This window comes from Epinephelus lanceolatus, chromosome 15 (genome assembly GCF_041903045.1).
Source record: "Epinephelus lanceolatus isolate andai-2023 chromosome 15, ASM4190304v1, whole genome shotgun sequence".
Classification (NCBI taxonomy): Eukaryota; Metazoa; Chordata; class Actinopteri; order Perciformes; family Serranidae; genus Epinephelus; species Epinephelus lanceolatus.
In genome coordinates this window covers 23,349,400-23,368,988 of record NC_135748.1, presented here as the reverse complement: position 1 = coordinate 23,368,988, position 19,589 = coordinate 23,349,400, and the positions used below count along the sequence as shown (strand labels likewise).

Sequence of the window (19,589 nt, the reverse complement as noted above, 5' to 3'; positions counted from 1 at the left end):
AACAGTGGAGCTGAGCACATTCAGCCGTGGTCACTGTATATGAAAATTGATTTTTTTTCTCCACTTTCCAGAGGCTCATTCATTTTCATTGATTTAATGCTTGTACCGACTCAGTTTGCCAATAGACAGTCCATTTGTTGGATGGTTTAAGAATAGAGAGAGTTAGCATGAAACTGGACACTTCTATTGCTGCCGCCGCTGAAATACACGCATATATTTAATACGTACTGTTCTCCATCCTCTCCTGAGTAGTTTGTATTAAATGAAATCTAAGCTGCTGCACTGTAGGTGCTGCTGTTGCCTCTCTGTATTTATTCTGCGTGTGCACGTGTGAGCACAACCACACGCACACAGTGTCATACCTCCTCATGATTATTCCCACAGTCTTATCAGTGTTTATTTTCCTACTGTGAAAAGCCTATTGCTCCGGCATTCTTTGCATGTCAGTCTCTGCCCAAGATTTATCGTTGTGTTTATCCCATTAATACGTCAAGCCATTATGTAAACTGGCTACGGAGTATTGCAGTGATCAGTTTGACTGGCTCTCCATCACTTAGGCTTGTCGTGTACATCTTATACTCTTTTGCATCAGTCCATCCGTCTTCCAGTGTTGTTCTTATACTGATTCAATGCAGTGTTTCTGTCCTACTCTTGTATAATATTTGTGTAAGTGTGAGCATTAAACAGTGTATATGAATGAGCGTGCATTCATTTGTGTGTGTGTGTGTGTGTGTGTGTGTGTGTGTGTGTGTTTTGACATCACATAGACGTAAATCAAAAGTGGCAGTACTCTGATATGGGCTAATAAAACTCCCTGATCTGGAAGCACTAAAGGCTCCTTCAGCATACACCCTGCAATGCAGCCCACTGGCAGTCTCGCTCTCTCTTTTGAACACACACACACACACACACACACACACACACACAGAAAGAGGGAGAGAGACTTCGCCCCAAGACTACTGTTGGGCCATTTTTTATGAGTAACCATAACTCCTGAAGAGGAAATTCATTACATGTTGTCTGTTACCCATATACACACATTCCTATGTACAAAACTACACACACAACTAGCACAAGGGGAGACGACAAAAACACACACATTGTCTTCCCCTCCATGTCTTCATATCCTGACGCAGCAATGAAAAAGGGGGATCGGAGGATTTACAGCGCTAATTCTGAGAAGTTGCATTTGCTTTTCGTTACCAGGGACCTCTGAGGGTTCAGAAGGCCCTGCCTCCCCCTCTCTACCTTCACTTTGTCTCCCCTCTGCACTCCCTCCTCCTCTCATCCATCCCTCAGTGGAGGATAAAAGTGTCCGGCAGTGTGTGTGTGTGTGTGTGTGTGTGTGTGTGTGTGTGTGAAAGGGGGGTATTTGGTGAGAGTACTGACTGTTGAAACAGATGCCGGTATGTGTGTGCCACCTATGTCAACATGGCCGGTCTCCGGACCCGATGCTGCTCGTAGATAGGATCCTGCCCACAGAGCCACAGAGTCTAGACTCCAGATGTGTTCACACACACACACACACACACACACACACACACACACACACACACACACACACACACACACACACACACACTAGGACCAACGCCAGTCCAAACCAATAATTCTACCAGATGACAGCCGTTTACTTACACACAGTTAGGTATGGATAATAATCCTTCTCTCCCCACTCTTGAAAGAGATACTCCTTGCAAAATTGCAGATTTTCTTGTTTATGACCAACAGAGGACATCTTCACTGTACAGTAAGTGGGAGTGGAGTGCAGAAACACCCTATCACGATGACATTTGGATGTAGTTAGGCGGTGAAATACCATCGGCCACCATGCTCACTTTCGAACAAATGCACTGAATCAATTTCCAGCATGAGTTTTTTCAAACAACACATGCACACACACACATACAGCACAACAGTTAATGCTTTTCCTGCATGCAACTTTATATGATTGTTTATAACTTTTGCTCAACATTTAAGTAGATATCAAATATGTTGTTTCATTGTATTATACATTTAAATTACCCACTGCTTCTCTCAAAACTGTACTGAAATAAACAGAAACATATGCTGGCCGCATATGTTCAACACCGCTTTATTTAGACTGTTCTATAGCGACACGACAACAAGAGTGTTTTTGTGAAAAAGACACATGGGTAAATTGCAACTGTTATACAAAACAAGACTCGGGGAAGAGGAAAAGTAAAGAGTGAAAATGTTCTGAGCACAGATGCACCCGCTCTCTTGCTATCTCCTGTGCTTGTGGGTATACTGCCGATCCAGCTATTCTTGTTGGTTTGTTAATTGTTTGTCACCCACCAGGTGCCATCTGTCTGTAGTCCCACAGTCCCCGAGCCATGTGGGCCGGCCTGCCTGGCGCCTGCCAACGTCACTGACCTGCAGCAACCGTCCACACCTCCGTCACACACCTCCTGATCCGTCTGGGATAAATAGCTTCTCCCTCAACTTCTGTGCCGCCATCACGGCTTCCCAATCTGTCCTGTGTTAGAGGGGGGAGGGAGTGGGGTGACAGGAAGAGACAGGAAGGGAGGGAGAAAGACAAATGAGAGGAAGGAATGAATAGATGGATGGATGGATGGATGGAGTGAGAAGGAACAACGGATAGAGATGGATGTCTGAAGAGATAAAAGGATGAGATATACAGTTACAGGCTTGTTTGTGTTTTCTGATGTGCTGGTTGTTGCAGAGAAGAGACAGTGTACATCCTGCAACAATAACCGTCATATTTGTGTCTATATGAAACTTGCATACTGTCAACGCAACACTTAAATGATGATCTTAATACTTCTGCACTTAATAAACCGACCTACAATCAAAACAACAACACATTACATCACCAGAAGTTAAGGTATTTTGGCACAGCATTGACGGCACCCACCACTTTAAGAGGCTCTCCAACAGGCAAGGGAGGTCACCTTCACCTGGGCCTGATGTTGGGGCAGCTGTGTGTTGAAAAATGAGATCAGCTGCTTGCTCACCGGGACGCATGCGGCAGTCTGGAACTACCCAGGGCCTAGTGCACTAGCTAGCATACGGTGGCCCCAGTACAATAAAGAGAGAGCGAACAGCCCCCTCTCTCCCAGCCTGTCTGTCTGCCTGCCTGCCTGCCTGCCTGCCATCCTGGGGCATGTTGGGTCACCTTGACGACTGGGCCCAGCGAGGGGAGCCGCACCCCACTTCGGGGCAAAGAAGGAGGCAGTATGGGTAATGAGGCGTTGCCATGCAAGTGGAACAGCTTTTGAATAACCCCATCCGCACACACACACACACACACACACACACACACACACACAGAGTGTATTCTACAGTACTTGTGTTTACAGAAGGGACAACAGCTTGTTGGAGAAACCTCTCAGGAGCTCTTAGTCCAGGAAGGAGGAGATTCATGGGCATCATGGTGGAGGTCAGTAAGTCATGTTGTGAAGTGTTCACGCACAGATAGCTTCAATAAAAAGAAATAGAATTACCGCCTCACAGTTGTATGCCTACGCGATTCAGTCGAGCTGCAGGCACAGTTCACATCCATGTCTGTGCAGAGTCATATGTGGCTATGACAGTGCTTTCCATATGGATGTTGCTGCAAAGAAGTTTTGTATTCTAAAACATGGATGCTCCACACACATTCAACCACAGAGCACAGAAGATCTACACAGTCAGCACAGTCTCAAGGTGGACACCCAAACGCCTCAAACGCCCCAAATGTCTCTCTCCCCTTCTGTTCCTGAGATATGGTGTTTAATAATGGCCTGAAAAGTGTTTTTGCAGAACATTATGATGTCAGAGTGAAGCTGGCCTTCGACATTTGGATATAAAAAGTCATCACTTCATCAATTTATTCTATCCGATACTTACATGAAATTTTGTCATGATTAGCATATGAATTTTTGAGTTATGGCCAAAAACATGCTTTGTAAGGTCACAGTGACCTTTAAACTGTGACTACCAAAATCCAATCAGTTCATCCTTGGGTCCAAGTGGACTGATGGATGTTTGTGCCAAATTAGACGAATTTTCCTCAAGGCCTTCTTGAGATATCGCATTTATGAGAATTAGACAACCATGACCTTTGACCTGTCACCTCCAAATTCTAATCAGTTAATTGTTAAGTCCAGGTGGATGCTTGAGCCAAATTTGAGGCAATTCCCTTAAGGTGTCCTATTGATATCACTTTCATGAGAATGAGACAGACAGGCTCACCTTGACCTTTGACCACCAAATTCTAATCAGTTCATCCTTGAGTTCAAATGGATGTATGTGCCAAATTTAAAGAAATTACCTCAATTTGTTCTTTAGGTATCACATTCATGAGAATGCGACGTACGAAGTCACAGTGACCTTGACCTTTCACCACCAAATTCTAACTGGTTCATCGTTGAGTCCAAGTGGATGTTTGTGCCAAATCTGAGGAAACGCCCTCAAGGTGTTCTTTAGGTATCACATTCATGAGATGACAAACGAGGTCACAGTAACCATGATCTTTGACATCCAAATTCTAATCAGTTCATCCTTGAGTTCAAATGGATGTACAGTATATGCCAAATTTAAAGAAATTCTCTCAAGACATTCTTTAGATGTTGTATTTACGAGAATCAGACAAACATGATGTTACAGTGATCACCACTAAATTTGAATCCGTTCGTTAAGTCCAAGTGGATGTTTGTGCCAAATTAGACAAAATTTCCTCAAGACCTTCTCGAGATATCACATTCACAAAAATTAGATAAACATGAGGTTACAGCGACCTTGACCTTTCACCACCAAATTCTTATCAGTTCATCATTGAGTACAACGTGATGTTTGTGCCAAATTTGAGGAAATTCCCTCAAGGTGTTATTTAGATACTGCATTAATAAGAATGCGACAGATGAGGTCAAAGTAACCTTGACCTTTGACAAGTTCAAGTGGATGTTTGTCTGAAATCTCTTCAAGCCCTCTTGAGATATCACATTCATGGGAATTAGACAAATGTGAGGTTACAGTGACCTTTGACCTTTCAACACCAAATTCTAATCAGTTCATCCTTCAGATCAAGTGGATGTTTGTGCCAAATTTGATGAAATTCCCTCAAGGTGTTCTTTAGATATCACATTCATGAGAATGAGACAGACAAGGTTACAGTGACCTTAACATTTGATCTTTGACCACCAAATTGCAATCAGTTTATCTTTGAGTCCAAGTGGACATTTGTGCCAAATTAGACAAAATCTCCTCAAGGTGTCCTTTAGATATAGCATTCATGAGGATGAGACAGACAAGGTTACAGTGACCTTGACATTTGACCACCAAATTCTAATCAGTCCATCCTTGAGTTCAAGTGGATATTTGTGCCAAATTTGAAGAAATTGCCTCCAGGCGTTTTTAAGCTAGCCTGTTAACAAGAATGGGACGGATGGATGGACAACCTGAAAACATACTGCTTCCACAGCCATCCAAGTGCGGAGGCGTAAAGAAAATGAATGTGATGTTTGGTTTATATGTGAAGCATGCAATGATGCCACACCACTGCCAGTGAGTTTTAATGTTATATAACAACATTGAACGGGATTGGCTCCTACTATTCTTGTGTGATCCCCAAGCTGTCAGAATCAATTTTCCACATGTTGTATTTGCCCCCTGCTCTTCAGAATAAAAACCTTGTAGGGGTTAAAGGTATTGCTGATCTCTCCAAAAACCAAAAACCCAGTGGATGTCGATGTTTAGATGAGAGCCAATACATTTAGCTGAGAAAATAGTGTAAATCAGCCACCCATGAAATGTTCATTTGAAAAGAAGAAAAAAAAAAGATTTTCCAGTCCAAGTACGCCTAGTTATAATGATTGTCTGAGATGAGGTTTAATCATTCTGCATCTTGGTCTCATAAAGAGAGGGAAGGTACAGTATTCCCTCATGTTGACTCAACGTTAAACATTCACTAATAGCCTACCAAACTGTGCGGCATCCCATGAAGCCACTGGAATCCTGGGACCGCCTGTACCAGATCCTGTGGGAATTTTTTGACCACCTCCACTCGCACAGACACACAATCACAAGTAATGGACACTTGTAATCACAAACACACACGTACCAATCAATAGCAGATGTAGATACAGTTGAAAGACAAAGTTTGAGAGGTGGGACATGCCTTTTGTCAGTAGCAGTGGAGACTGTGACACAGAGACGAACCTTAAACTGCTCCATGAAAAGAACAGCGACTAGAAAAATGTTCCCTTAAGTAAAAAATGAAAAACTGAAGGTTGCTGACCACATAGAGACGCAAATGCTCAAGTTTGTTTTTCATTAGCTTGGCTTGTTTGAAAGGAATAAACCTCCACACACAGTTCTGCCTGGAATCCATGTCTTATGGTAACATAATCCAAAGTGGCTGCAGCGCATAGGCTTCGTTCCAACATCTGAACACTGCGTATGGGTCATCAAATGTGTTTTTATTTATCCCAAAGTGTTCTTCAGTGTATAAGTTTACAGTGCTCGAGTGGTGAATGCATTAAACATGAAACGACTTGTGAACTTTAGTGCCTTATCTCCTGTAGAAATCCTAAAAGGTTCCACTTCATTATTCAGCTAGTCCTTCTGTTTGCAATTGGAAACAGCCCTTTACAAATATAAATTGTTCAAAATCTTGGAAACCACACTGAAATTCCACAAAGGCATGACCATATCGGTATTAAGCTATAAAGCCATATTGTAGAAAAATGGCCCGCAAAAAAAAGTTGTTTTTTTCGAAATGTTGTGAAGATGATGTATAATTCCAGGACGTGTGTTCTTTTTTTTTATTACAGATCTTTTTCTTCTTCACGTCTGTCCTCTCTGAATACTAATAGCCCATCTCCTGCAAGCTTTGCTACAGATGCTGGCAGGTCTAGCCTGAAATGATTATCAGAGCCAGATCCCACTGGCCAGCTTTCCAGTAACACTCCTACATGGAGATGGAACCAGAGCTGGGGCTGAGGCTGAGACTGGGGCTGGAGCTGGCGCTGGGCTGCCAGGGGACAGACGCCAACAGGCCCAAGAAATTAATACCAGCACTGGGGCCTCACCGAGGTCCAGCATCCAGCTCCAGCTGGAGCAGAGGAGACAAAATGGATGACTGGCAATGATGTCACGAGACAAGGTGGCTCGGGGGGTCCTGAGCCACTGCTAGCGGTGCCTCACCTGGAACTGACAGCGGGGAATCATTGGTTCCCATTGATGAGCAAAACCCCAAAATGGAAGCATAACTTTGTTTTGCTGAGAATTTGACTGCCAACTTCAGATAGATTGGAATTTTCGGCACGGTGAAATATGTTTAAAAGGGGACTTACACGAAACATAATCAGTCCATGTAATTTTCAATCAGCCTTTTCCTCCAGTTAATCAGATTTCATTCAAACATGTCTTATTTTAAATATTATTACCCTGCAATCTCTGTCACAACATCTGGGGTCCCTGCATATGACATCTAGAGAGGACAGACTTAACCCACATGTTGGAAGTACCTGGGAATATACTGTAAGTGACCCTATGAAATGTCCAAATCTGTCGAAGTTGCTCAAAGTTTTATATTAATATAACGTGTACTTAAACTGAAGTGTATTGTATCGCACTAACACAATCCTCAACCTGTCATTTGTGATCTTCCCTCTTATTTTCATTTTTTTATTTACTTATTTTCTTCCCCCATTCATTTAGATATATATATACAGTACAGGCCAAAAGTTTGGACACACCTTCTCATTCAATGCGTTTTCTTTATTTTCATGACTATTTACATTGTAGATTCTCACTGAAGGCATCAAAACTATGAATGAACACATGTGGAGTTATGTACTTAACAAAAAAAGGTGAAATAACTGAAAACATGTTTTATATTCTAGTTTCTTCAAAATAGCCACCCTTTGCTCTGATTACTGCTTTGCACACTCTTGGCATTCTCTCCATGAGCTTCAAGAGGTAGTCACCTGAAATGGTTTCCACTTCACAGGTGTGCCTTATCAGGGTTAATTAGTGGAATTTCTTGCTTTATCAATGGGGTTGGGACCATCAGTTGTGTTGTGCAGAAGTCAGGTTAATACACAGCCGACAGCCCTATTGGACAACTGTTAAAATTCATATTATGGCAAGAACCAATCAGCTAACTAAAGAAAAACGAGTGGCCATCATTACTTTAAGAAATGAAGGTCAGTCAGTCCGGAAAATTGCAAAAACTTTAAATGTGTCCCCAAGTGGAGTCGCAAAAACCATCAAGCGCTACAACGAAACTGGCACACATGAGGACCGACCCAGGAAAGGAAGACCAAGAGTCACCTCTGCTTCTGAGGATAAGTTCATCCGAGTCACCAGCCTCAGAAATCGCAAGTTAACAGCAGCTCAGATCAGAGACCAGATGAATGCCACACAGAGTTCTAGCAGCAGACCCATCTCTAGAACAACTGTTAAGAGGAGACTGCGCCAATCAGGCCTTCATGGTCAAATAGCTGCTAGGAAACCACTGCTAAGGAGAGGCAACAAGCAGAAGAGATTTGTTTGGGCCAAGAAACACAAGGAATGGACATTAGACCAGTGGAAATCTGTGCAGTGGTCTGATGAGTCCAAATTGAGATCTTTGGTTCCAACCGCCGTGTCTTTGTGAGATGCAGAAAAGGTGAACGGATGGATTCCACATGCCTGGTTCCCACTGTGAAGCATGGAGGAGGAGGTGTGATGGTGTGGGGGTGTTTTGCTGGTGACACTGTTGGGGATTTATTCAAAATTGAAGGCACACTGAACCAGCATGGCTACCACAGCATCCTGCAGCGACATGCCATCCCATCCGGTTTGCGTTTAGTTGGACGATCATTTATTTTTCAACAGGACAATGACCCCAAACACACCTCCAGGCTGTGTAAGGGCTATTTGACCAAGAAGGAGAGTGATGGAGTGCTGCGGCAGATGACCTGGCCTCCACAGTCACCGGACCTGAACCCAATCGAGATGGTCTGGGGTGAGCTGGACCGCAGAGTGAAGGCAAAGGGGCCAACAAGTGCTAAAAACCTCTGGGAACTCCTTCAAGACTGTTGGAAAACCATTTCAGGTGACTACCTCTTGAAGCTCATCGAGAGAATGCCAAGAGTGTGCAAAGCAGTAATCAGAGCAAAGGGTGGCTATTTTGAAGAAACTAGAATATAAAACATGTTTTCAGTTATTTCACCTTTTTTTGTTAAGTACATAACTCCACATGTATTCATTCATAGTTTTGATGCCTTCAGTGAGAATCTACAATGTAAATAGTCATGAAAATAAAGAAAACGTATTGAATGAGAAGGTGTGTCCAAACTTTTGGCCTGTACTGTATATATTTAATTTTTTTATTAATTTGATTCAATTCCATTCAATTCAATTTAATTTAATTTAAGTTAATTCTATTCAATTTAATTTAATTTGATTTCATTTAATTTCACTTTATTTTTTTTCCGTCCCATTTGTACTTTTGAGGTGGGGGGTGGGATGGATTAAGGCCCAGTCCCATTTCTACGCCTTAAATCTTCCACTTGGTATCGAGTGCCCTCGTTTGCGAGATAACCCTTGATGAGGGAAGTGAGGAATATTAGGGTCGAGATCACTCCCTAAGAAATGTGACACCACTTCATGCACATTGGCGTGGCCGACGTGCAGGCATACGTCACGCGTAGTAGCGACGCAATGAAAATGCCGGCTCCAGCGCTTGTGTTGTGGCGTGTGCTATAATTATTCTTCTGATCGATTTTGTTCGGGTAAGTCGATTTGTTTAAATATTTTGACGCTGTGTTCAACCCAGTTGCTGATGAGTTTATGCTAGTCCAACCATCTGTTGTTTGTATAGCCTACATTCCGATCGTACAGTAACAAACTGTTTTCCAAAACTTGCCGAAGTTGCTGACTTTGCAAGGTGTTCTGGGAAATTTCATCTTCCACTTCGTTGAAAGTGTGGGTCGGGGCTCCTTTGGAATCTAGGGCGGGTTTTAAGTGTTGGAAACCACTTCCACTACCTCAATTCTGTTTTGGGACACCACTAGCCTAAACGTGAACCCGCACAACCAAGTGCAAGTGGGTATTTCTAGGGGAAGTGTGGGTATTGGGACAGGCCCTTAGTCTTTTACGTGTCTGTGGATGCATATGTGCACATACTGGATGTGTGTATGTACATTTCTCTGTTTATTGATGTTAAAATTAATAAAGATACTGATGTTACAACAACGCATCTTCAAGCTAACAAGAAGGAGGAGGAGTAGGACAGTGATGAAGAGTTCAAGCTGAACTGCAGCTTCCAAACCAAACCACAGCTTCCTGACATTTGTTGGACTGATCATATTAAGTGAAAGTTGCCAAACATTTGATTCAGTTTGACACAACATATTAATCACCCCCAATGGGAAATTACAGTATTATGAGTTGTTGGACAAGACTTGATAAGATACAGATGACCATGTTATTTACATTAGCCCCGTCATGGATTTGACGTGCTTCGTCCGCCGTCATCCAGTCTGAGGGCAACACTGTTGTGCTTACACTGTAAAAACAATAAAACCGCATCACAGTTGCTTTCTATCACTCGCAAAAAAAGTGTTACCATCGTATGTGTGTTTTGTAATGAGCTCTGGGGACGATCCAGGCAGTTTATAAGCTGAAATCTTGATCCTGCGAGTCTAATCACAGCAATGATGGTTTAAACATCAGGAAATCATTTACATTGCTTTGGCTCATGGGGAGTTTCAAAGTATCTCAGCAAAGTTATGACAACACAAGACTGCTCACACATGCATGTACACGCATACACACACACTAGCCGAAACCGTGTGTGTATGATGTGACTGAAAGAAAGTGGTTTCTTAATACTATAGAGCCTTGGAGGGAGCTCAATAGATTAATGGATTTAGAAAACAGAACTATTTCATTTCATTTCAGGGCTTCTGTAGAAAAAAGATTCATTTTAATCTGCTGCCTTCATCATTCAAAATAACACCATGTATGCCTGCCTTCTAATTAATTTTGTAACTCCATAATTGACTTGTAATGAATCAGTTCTAAAACATTTTCAGTGATAAAAACTTCAAGTGGGAAAGGAACAATTAATCAGCTCAGTATTTGTATTAATACCAACAAACCAAGACAAATCTCCGTCAAAGAAACGAAGGCCAACATGTTTCTTGTTCCCATAAATATGTTAGCCTCAGTTTTATGCCAAATCTGGACGGCGTCCAACTCAAGCCATGAGACAACATATTTTGTGTGGGCTAGCTAATAATGTTTGCCCCCTCTGCATCTTTCTGTTTCTGCCCTGGAAAAAAAAAACTTTAAGAGTAGGAGGAATTCATGTACATTAAAAGGGAGACATTAGTTTTGTCACGGAAGAGTTGAGTCATGGTGTTACGTGCATTAAAATTGTAAAAAGAAAGACTTTTAGCTAGCTTGCTTTACTGTGAGGATCAAAAAGTGATTTTTGTTCACCCACACTTTTGATGGAAATAGACGCCGAACATTCAGCTGGGGAACAAATACACAAAACAGCAGAGCTTCTGTTATCTTTTTCCACTCCACTTTGCTTTTTTTAACCCTCTAACACTCCCTGATGGTGTATCGTCCTAAAACTGACCCGGCTTGAAATATGACAAGTTTAATACGTCCTACATCACCGTCTAGCACGATTGAGTTACTAGAGCAACAACCGGCCTGTCCCAACCTGCAGCAGAGCCTGCGGAGCGGCAGTGTGAACATAACCCCTTGTCAAAGGGGTACGAACGCAGAAGGAGACAGAAGTCTGAAGGACTGGGGGAGGGCGTGAAATAAAGAGTAAAGGAAGGAGGTTCAGGGGAGCCACTCTGCTGACAGGTAAGGCGAAGGAGGACTGGTTGGTTGCTGCTGTTGCAGTGTGGGTGGGTAGGCCACCAGGGGAGGCACAGGGAGAGGAAGGCAGGCAGGAGGGAGGGCAGGCCTACCGGCGCTGTCACCGGCCCCGGCGTGTTTGGATAAGACCCATGGAACATGTGGGGGAATCAGCATGAGGCATCACACCTGGAGGAAAAGACAACTAAATCCAGCCCCCAGTACGGCAGGCCCCGGCTCCACCAAGTCTAGCCAGCATCTGGAATGGATATCTTGGAGATGCAGACGACTTCACAGCCCCTTCACGGGTGCTTCTCACTTTTTACCTTTTTTTTTTTTAAAAAAAAAAGAACATGCACAGTGAAAGGTTGCGGTAAAAATAAAACAGGAGTCTCACTGAGGATTTGTGTCTATAAATACACATTTATCAAAGTTTTTCTTTTTGCACCGTTTCCCATCTGCTTGGCATAATGTTATTGTGCTGTTGATAAAATAATCCTCTTTTTTTCCCTTAGAGTTGCGAGACTCCCTTCACCCCCAATATGCTTCGGCTTGACTCCTCCTGGCTTTAACAAGTGTACAGATGCCAACAGTTTTTGGTTACAGTAGCTTCAGTCTGGTTGGCCATCTTTCAGTATGTTTCACTTTGAAAAGGAACAATACATCCACTCATAGTCAAAATACAATCTTAAAGGTCCAGTGTGTAGGATTTAGGGGGGTATATGGGCAGAAATGTAATATAATTAAATGAATGTTTTCTTAAGTGTATAATCACCTGAAAATAAGAAACGTGTTTTTGTCACCTTAGAATGAGCCGTTTATATCTACATATAGGAGGCGGGACTTCATCTACAGAGATTGCCACACTACAGCGCCATGTTTCTACAGTAGCCTAGAACAGACAAACCAAACACTGGCCCCTATCGTAGGGCCATTCGTGCTTTCGCAGCAGCCACCATAGTTAGCTGAACAGTGTTGGATAAACACTAATTTTTAAAATGAAACTGCTTTATTCAGTGTTTTTACCTGTTTGAGTCACCGGGCCCATTTGTTTTGGAGAGGAAGAGACCTTTGTGGATAACGCGGCTACTGATAAAAACTTCCTGAACATCTGGATCTTAAGTTAGCAGAGGAAATAAATGAGCACACATTAGCAGGTGCTGGGCTAGCGACCTTTCTGCAACATGCTGACCAGTCTTAGAAAAACACGATTTTTAAAAATGAAACTGCTTTATTCAGTGTTCTTACCGGTTTAAAACACCAGAGCCATTTGTTTTGAAGAGGAAGAGACCTTTGTGGATAATGCGGCTCCTGATAAAACACTTCCTGAACATCTGGATCTTAAGTTATCAGAGAAAAGAGTGAGCACACATTAGCAGGTGCCAGGCTTGCTCGTCTGCAATGTACTGAACAGCGTCGGAGAGACAATGGAACTGCTTGATTCAGTGTTTTTACCAGTTTTAATCACCTGGTTCATTTATTTTGGAGAGGAAAAGACCTCTGCGGATAATTCAGCTCCCGTTAAAAACCTCAACACTGAAGAAACCCTAAGAATTTACACTTGTCACACAGGAGAAGTTTCAACTGGCTGCAATTTGCAATCCTCACCCCTACATGCCGCTAAATCCTAAACTCAGCTCATCAGGACATACCAGAGGCCTGTACTACGAAGCAGGATTTGGAGTTAGCCAGGTAACTCTGGGTTTTCAGTACTACAAAGCTGGTTCTCTTTTTACTGGGATAAATCACCGTGGTAACTTATGTTGAACAGCTAACGTGCTCTGGAGTAGAGTGTCGGATCACAATCTGCCAATACCCCGACCTCTGACCACTCAGATCACTGAAGAAAAAAGAATCCATGGACGAAAGTCTGGAGTCTCAGGTAAAAAAGTGTAGCCTATATGTTGTTATAGGTCAGTCGAATCTTTTCATTGTTCTAGGGCGCTATTTCCTCTGGTTTTAAAACAGAGCTTCTAACAAGTTGAGAGATCGTTTATACACTAAACACATCATTTTAGCACAATTTTAACTTATGTAAAGTTAATTTTAGTCCGCCATGACAGTGTTGCTATTTTTACACTCTGTTTCCATCACTGCAGCTCAGAATGACACGAGACACCTGTGTGATGAGACCTAGGGGGGAAAAAGATGATTTTTTATTACAATAATTTCCTCCGGTTATCATAAATGCAACATTTGGGTCAGACAGACCTCATCAGTCATTAACTAGGCTATTTTTTCCACCCTTAACTTCGGTAGGAGAAACAGTCTGGTGTTAGTTTGAAGTATTTTATGTGACATATTCAAAGTAGTTTCGTCTTCATCCAACTAAATAGCAAATAATTATCTATACTAATATCACATATAGCCTAGTGACACCTGCACGTAATTTCAGTCTTGGCCGACGATTAATTTTTGGATAGTGTTTTCAATGTTTCTGCACTCTGCGTTCTTTCTGTTCCACGCCACTGACTTTTTACTGTCTGTAGACGCAGACACTTTCGGTACAGTTTAATCTGATATGATATGGAGTAGTCTACTTCATTCATAGTTGTGATGATGTCGCTCGTGATTAACAGCCCCGCCTCTTTCACATAAACACACTCATGGCTCGATAGGAAAACCCAGAGTGACTGGACTGGTTATCCAGTTATCCAGACAGCCAATGTTAGGGTTAGTCAAACCAGATAACAAAAAGATATCCTGGGTAAGTTGAACTGACTTCGTAGAACAGGCCTCAGGAGAGGGGTGATGCACCATAGTGTGTGTACACGTTTGTGTGTGTGTGTGTATGTGAGGTTTGTCAGGGGCCAACCAGCCGTGTTGTGACTGGAACAATCCCGGCCACAATGTTTGTTTACACAGAACCGCTCACTCACCCAAATAATCAGAAGCTGTGGGCCTTTCTAATCCCCACACAAAGTCAATGGAGCCAGGTTGAGCTGGCGACAGCCCCGATAAGATACTCAAACACAGCCTAGTGATCTGCGAGCCGCGGCCTCTCCTTCCCACACCCTCTGTCCCCTTTGTTCCCTGTGACACGGATTTCAAGTTCACAGGTCGCGTTCAGAAACAGCTGAATTGTTTTTTTGCCTCCCTTTACCTACACTTGCTGGTCAGTTTTAATTTTTGTTTTCTCATTCTTTTTCACATTCTTGCAGCTCGACATACAAGTCAAAGCAAGCTGCCGTGGTCTGAAAAAAACACCCACTCGCTTGCGCAGGAATGCATATTTGAAATAGTGTATTGTTATGGTTTTGGCTAAGTTGGTACTCGCTCGGCAAATCCTGGTGCGCGAGTGTGACTGTGTGTGTGTGCGCTGATAGAGGTATGTGGTAAAACATTCATTAACATTCCATTCATGACCTCAGTATTATGTCCACAGTGAAGGAGAGCATATATTTGCCTTTCACACCTCTTGCACGGGATGAGGGAAATGATAGAGCATTATGTGTGTCAATGTGTGTATGTGTGTGTGAATGAGATAGAGGGAGAGAAAGAGGGAGAGAGTGAGCAGGAGAGAGCAGCGGGGAGAGGGATAAAACACAGCTCACTGATACAACATAATCTATCTGGAACCATGTCTCAATATCACAATATTTCACACATTTACGTATCACAAATTTGGCAGTGGCAGCCTTCTCCTCAGATCAGTGGAGTTATTTCTGCCTTGTGTACTGGATGCTGCAGGACCGAGATACAGTTTGCAACGGCACAGATGGGAGAGGCTATAGCTTCGGTACCACAGTATCGCATGCAAAAATGTTTGGTATGTTTTAACACAGATAAAGCTGACATATTCCGAGGCGTTTCGCAGACAATACCCATGAAGGAACAATCTCCCATCTGGCAGTGCAGTCTCTCTGAAATCCTCTCTGTCATGCTCAATGAGAACTGGAGAGACAAAACATTCTCTGTCTGTATATCAGTCCTTATCAAGGCTGTACCTTGGGCCTTGCTGGATATCAACAAAACATCACCCCGCAGGCTAGGACTTCTTGAAAAAAAAAAAAAATCCTGCACTTTAGGTTGTAGTTTGAATTTATAAACATCTCTTCACGGTTTGATGTTACACAGAAACAGTTTATGTATTCATCCTCGGGGTGTAAGTATGGGATTGCATGGCAGCATAGCGGACAAACTTCATAGCTCTAGAAGCACATGTACAATTTCCTGGTCGGGATCAAATCGATCAGCTTTACACTGTGTCCTCTTCCTTCCCACGTCTCAGCAAAGAAGGATTACTTTCTGAGGCCGGGTTAGCCGCTGCCTTTATGAGAGGAATGTCAATGAAGTCACTGCTGTACTGCTTCTCTCCACATGATGGTGCAGAGGACAAGTCTCCCACTGGACGGTGTGAAAGCTGACATTTACCTTTGGGCTCTTAAATATGCATGTCCACTGCACACAGATGCACACATGCTCAAATGCTGCTGCTTTAAAGCTGAAAAGGAGGCTTTCTGATCACATTCAGCTGCAAAAATGCGCCTTGTAAGACACACAGAGATGGTTATTTGTCAGTGTGAAAGTGACATGTATGTTAATGGTTAGGGCTTCACAGGAAGTAAACACAATATGCAAATAATCACTGTTAATTAATTTTGTCTGCATTGTTTGTTTTGAGCAGATGCATGTTTGTATAAAGGCTTATATTGAGTGGGCAGCCCAGGGTAGAACACATCCATGTCTTTGCTAGTTTTCTTTTAAACAGATTTCATTCATTCACAGATGTATGCACATTGTATCCAAACGTGAGAATAATCCCCCTGCAGTGTGACGCTGCCGTCTTTTGGTCACTGAACAAAGAGCCGTGCCATCCAATATGGCATACAATAGGTGTCTGTGCGTGCCTCTATTTGTGTGAGTGTGTCCTTCCTGTCTGTATGCAGTCACACCTGTACTCTCTGTCATGATGTTATCAGACCCTAAACACCTGCTCCACAGTCTAAGGTCACCAACTACATAAAACTGCCTCCTAGCACAGCGAGATGGGCACCTGAAAATACACCGTGTGTGTGTGAGTTTGTGTGTGTGTAAATAAAAAGGGGCCTGTTTTTCTTCTATGGTCATCTGTATGCAGCTCATGTCACCCAGCACATCGCTCACAGGTGTCATACAACCCTGAATATGACCTGAATGGAAGGAGAGAAACAGAATGTGGGGGAGAGGAGAGTGAGTAAAACATGGTGGACTATAGTTCATGGATGTAGCTACAACATACATAGGCTGAACACTCAAATATTTACAGCAACTGTTTTTAAAGAACAGGTGATATGAGGTCTCCACCTTTATGACGACAAAAGTACAGTAGTCAACTGGGACAAACGCGCTACGACGGCCCAAAACATTTCAATAAGAAGAAACGTACTGCAGATTCAGAGACGATAACATTAAGCAACATCTTTTTCTTTTTAAGCAGTTGTTTTGTTCAATTGTTTACCCTTACCATTACTTTCCCAGTGGCCCATATCTTAGGGTGACCATATTTTGATTTCCAAAAAAGAGGACACTCGCCCCGGCCATGAGATAGCCTACTTAAATGATACTCGCAGTTTACTCAAAGGTGCCTTATAATTTTAATATATTTAAAGTTTATATGTATGGATAGAAAATTCAGTTATATTACAAAATAATATCTCTCAACGACAGAAATTTAGATAGGCTTCTCAGAGGTTACTCAACTTGCTTTTATTATGCCTAAAATAATAATCTTTTTACAAGTTTCAACTGTACAAATATAAATATAAATGTAAAATAAATGTAAAATCTCTGGAATGAAATAATGATAGAAATAATGTCTCTTCTGTATTAGAAAAATCAACTTGTAAAATAATAGCTATCTTTTCAAGTCTTACTGGACAAATAATAAATAAATAAATAATATGAAATAATGTTCTAAATAATACCTCTTCTGTATTAGAAAATCCAACTTTGAGCTCCCCGACACCTTTATTAGACACAGAAATCGGACATTATCATCAATTTATAAACACCCCCCGGACGCCCCGGACAGGACGTGAAAAGTGGACATGTCCAGGCAAAAGAGGACGTTTGGTTAGCCTACCATATCTAGTATATTTAAGCATAATGCCATTTTATTTACTTCTTTCTTTTGTACGATGGCTAACGAGGGCAAACGTGCTAAAACATCCCAAAACTTTTCTATTTGGAGAAATATACGGCAGCTTCAGAAATGATGCCAATCCTAAAAGACATACTAAATTCAAAACAAACAGTTTTGTGTGCTGCAAGTAGGGGTGTGCCATATCATCTTATTCACGATAATACAGGTCACAAAATTTATCTTGTGATACTTGCGATATTTCAGCTTGTTGACATATTGACATCAAACTGTTACCACGGCAACAACAAGCATGGCTGAAAGCGAAATTATAACCGACTCCGCGGTGGTCCCAAAAACAGGAGCAGCTTTAGCAGTGTGGAATAAACTGTGGTGTCACTTCTCAGACTCTTTTAGTGAGTTACCGCTCAGAGGGAACTCAGTCAGCGGCTCCTCTGGCAGCAGCACAGCATCTCTCCCTCTCCTGTCATGCTGTAGGCACACAGGAGTCAGTGTCGTCAAGTGATTTTGTCATAAATCTGTGGTAATGTAAACCTATATGACGCTCGCGGCTTGACAAAAAACTACACATATGTGAATGTGCGGTAGTTGTGGTATCATAACAGCCTGTCACAGGTTACAGCGTGATGATTAGAAAAGAAATGGGAGAGCATAAAGGTCCAGGTGGAAAAAAAAAACAACTCAAGCATTCATGATCTTTATTGCAATTCTATTTTCTTATATTTAAAAAGATTTTTTTTTTACTCATTTGACATATCGTCAAGAATATCGTTATCCCAATACCCTGAAGTATCGTGATATTATTTTAAGGCCATATCACCCAGCCCTAGTTCCCAATGAAAAGAGTGATGCAGAAAACCAAAACAAACACATTAACAGCAAACACACTGTGAATACAGAAATTATGCAAAGTCAAAAACAAACAAAAAGTCAACTGGAAGAAGAATGTGTACCTTTTTATGTCACCTCTTTACTCCACTTTTCTTCCCATTTCATAAACAAACACACTCTCTTGTCTGGTTTCTCTCTCAGGTCAAACATCAAGCTCTTCCACCTGGAGGCCTTGTTCATTTGACTGGATATGCAGCGTTTTTCTGTTGCATTTTGTTTTCATTTGTTTTTGTGTTTTTGACTTTGCATCATTTCTGTTTTAGCAGCGTTTGCTGTTTGTTTTGTCTTTCTGCGGCACGTTGTTTTTTTTTCCGTTGTGATATTTGTTTTGGATTTTAATATGGTTTTGAATTGTCATCGTTTCTGAAGCTGAAGCACATTTCTCCTTATGAATATGTTTGGGACTTTTGTAGTGCATTGGCCTTGGCAGCTACTGAATTAAAGAAGAAGGAGTAAACAAGATGGAGATATGCTCAAATGTACTTGATATGCACCTCAGAAAAAGAACTGGTAAGGATAAATAATGAAAAAAAAAAAAAAACACTGCCTAAAAAGAAAAAAGATGTTGCTGAATGTTAATGAATTATAGTAAAAAAAAGTCTTGACCAAGTGTATTTCATCTATAAAATACCATTGATTGCTGCGTGCTAGATTAAAGACATTCTGTGTGGGTTGTTTTTCTACTGCACCATTCAATTTGATTCAACTTCAAGCTAAGATTATAAAAAAAAACTGTAGTTAATATCATGTCTGTATAATTATTAATGAATGAAAGCTCTCA

General features: G+C 41.9%; 1 long non-coding RNA gene across 1 annotated transcript in view; it reads right to left on the bottom strand.

Moving 5' to 3' along the window:
* Positions 1–2,003: 2,003 nt before the first annotated feature.
* Positions 2,004–19,589, bottom strand: part of LOC117267465 (uncharacterized) — a 148,493-nt gene continuing 130,907 nt past the window's right edge. Inside the window, exon 4 of the long non-coding RNA XR_004502567.1 lies at positions 2,004–2,500. This is a non-coding gene — a long non-coding RNA (uncharacterized LOC117267465). The remainder of the gene's footprint in view (positions 2,501–19,589) is intronic.